Genomic DNA, 3,260 nt, shown 5'->3' on the forward strand with positions numbered 1-3,260 from the left:
TGTACATTTTATGTGTATAAAAACGCACTAATTTCATACAAGCTGGAAAGTGACATGGGACTTAACTGTCAGCTTCAAGAGTGAAATGTCAAATCAATAATTTTCTTGTTTTCCCTTTATGTGACAATCATTGTGTGAACAACCGAGATATAACATAAGACCGAGGCTGCGGTTCCAACTTTTCTGGACCCCGCTTTCCAGCGGCTGGTGTCCTGTGGCATCTGCGCATGTGGGGGATTCTGTACTTTGCGCACAATCTCTGCTCTACTCGTTGAGAACCTCCCTTAACATTTTGCACTGTCAATCGTGAATGAAAATTCGTCAAATTTTACCGGTGAAACGTCCATGCTGCATCTGCATACCAACCATAGGGTGTCAAATCAGTTTCATGGGGATACAGTGCATTCGGAAAGTATTCAGACCCCTTGACTTTTTCAACATTTTGTTTCGTTACAGCCTTATTCTAAAATGGATTTTAAAAAAACATTATCCTCATCAATCTAAACACAATACCCCATAATGACAAAGCAAAATTTATTAAAAATAAAAAACGGAAATATCACATTACATAAGTATTCAGACCCTTTACTCAGTACTTTGTTGAAGCACCTTTGACAGCGATTACAGCCTCGAGTCTTCTTAGGTATGACGCTACAAGCTTGGCACACATGTATTTCGGGAGTTTCTCCCATTCTTCTCTGCAGATCCTCTCAAACCCTATCAGGTTGGATTGAGAGCGTCGCTGCACAGTTATTTTAAGGTCTCTCCAGAGATGTTCGATCGGGTTCAAGTCCGGGCTCTGGCTGGGCCACTCAAGGACATTCAGAGACTTGTCCCGAAGCCACTCCTGCATTGTCTTGGATATGTGCTTAGGGTCGTTGTCCTGTTGGAAGGTGAACCTGGAGCAGGTTTTCATCAAGGATCTCTCTCTGTACTTTGCTCCGTTCATCTTTCCCTCGATCCTGACTAGTCTCCCAGTCCCTGCCGCTGAAAAACATCCCCACAGCATGATGCTGCCACCACAATGCTTAATTGTAGGAATGGTGACCGGTTTCCTCCAGACGTGACGCTTGGCATTCAGGCAAAAGAGTTCAATCTTGGTTTCATCAGACCAGAGAATCTTGTTTCTCATGGTCACAGTCCTTTTAGGTGCCTTTTGGCAAACTCCAAGCAGGCCGTCGTGCCTTTTACTGAGGAGTGGCTTCCGTCTGGCTACTCCACCATAAAGGCCTGATTGGTGGAGTGCTGCAGAGATGGTTGTCCTTCTGGAAGGTTCTCCCATCTCCACAGAGGAGCTCTGTCAGAGTGAGCATTGGGTTCTTGGTCACCTCCCTGACCAAGGCCCTTCTCCCCCGATTGCTCAGTTTGGCCGGGCGGCCAGCTCTAGGAAGAGTCGTGGTGGTTCCAAACTTCTTCCATTTAAGAATGATGAAGGCCACTGTGTTCTTGGGGACCTTCAATGCTGCAGACATTTTTTTGGTACCCTTCCCCAGATCTGTTCCTCGACACAATCCTGTCTCTGAGCTCTACGGACAATTCCTTCGACCTCATGGCTTGGTTTTTGCACTGTCAACTGTAGGACCTTACATAGACAGGTGTGTGCCTTTCCAAATCATGTCCAATCAATTACATTTACCACAGGTGGACTGCAATCAAGTTGTAGAAACATCAAGGATGGTCAATAGAAACAGGATGCACCTGAGCGCAATTTCGAGTCTCACAGCAAAGCGTCTGAATACTTATGTAAATAAGGTATTTCTGTTTTTGATTTGTAATTTGCAAAAATGTCTAAACCTGTTTTCGCTTTGTCATTATGGGGTATTGTGTGTAGATTGATGAGATTTATTTAAAAATATATTTAAAAATAAGAATAACGTAACAAATATTTGGAAAAAGTCAAGGGGTCTGAATACTTTCCGAATGCACTGTATGCGTTTAGATCTTCTTGAGTCGTAGGCTACAGTTTTGAAGTAGCCTACAGTGTTGTTTTGAATTATGTACATTGAGCGAGTTTAGAGCAGATGGTGTTTACAAACTGTAGCATAGCCTACCTGTGTTTAGTTTCAATCAAAGCACATATTTTGCCTAGTGCTGTGCGCCGTTTAGTTTTGGCCACATGAGAGAAATGTGACCAATCGCACAATCATCCTAAAATCTCAAGAAATAAGGTGGTGTTTTATGTCTTACAGTAACGTTATACTATGCTATTATTTTCGGTTCTGTTATGTAGAATACTATCATTATGTGATCTTGCAACATTGATTCAGCTTTGATCTAACTTTTATTAAACAAGCACCATTCTCCAGAGTAGCCTGTTCTCTGCGAGTGGAGCGGAGACTTTGCGTGGAGTGGAGGGTCCCGCACATGCGCAGAGACTTTGGGCTGTCAGGAGGAAAGATAACGTAATAAAAACGGACTTTGAGACAAATGAATGCGAACTCTGCGAACGCGGGAATATTGCTTTTAAAAGGTGCTTACACAGCAAATTTTTGATCAGAATTCTAACACCCATAGTGTTAAATGTAACACTTTCTTAGTGTGTATATGTGGCCCACCGAAATATTGTTAAACTAACACCGCAAGAGTGTTGGGTCCCTAACACCATGGGTGATACAAATTCTTTATTAGAGCTGATGCTGTTACACTTGCTCAGTGTTAGGAAATGAACACTTTTGGTGTTACAGTAACTCGTTTTTGGGTGCCGTTTTAACTGTAGGGTGTAAAGCCTTATTTGCATATTTATTTCCCAGGGTGCCTTTCAAGTGAATTCTAAGGGTACCTGTACCACCCATTTACTGTTCGCTAGTGATAGACATGATTGTTGCATTTGATGACTTTCAGTCCTGTACCCTTCACCAAGAGAGTGCCTAAGTGAATTTATCATAAACATTTAATTTATAACAATACATTACTTTTTTGACAATACCATACTTCGACAGCCTAGTTTTACCCTAACACAGTGGTCTGCCACATCGGCAAAGTCATATTATGCTGGCTTGCAGATTGTTACATAATTCATATTGGAATCCAACGAGATTTAGGATATCCCAAAATTTGAGCTTTTAATCACCCGCAATCTGCAGTTAGAATGACTGCCAAGGTAGGGAAGATTGATAAATGAGACTACCTAAACTATCTGAACTGGAATAACCATCTCAATTACAGGTGAAATAAGTCCAACCACTTACAGATCGGGGCGCAGCGGTCTAAGGCACTGCATCTCAGTGCTTGAGGCGTCACTACAGACTCCCTGGTTCGAT

The sequence above is a fragment of the Coregonus lavaretus genome (assembly GCF_964263955.1).
Source record: "Coregonus lavaretus genome assembly, chromosome: 23".
Classification (NCBI taxonomy): Eukaryota; Metazoa; Chordata; class Actinopteri; order Salmoniformes; family Salmonidae; genus Coregonus; species Coregonus lavaretus.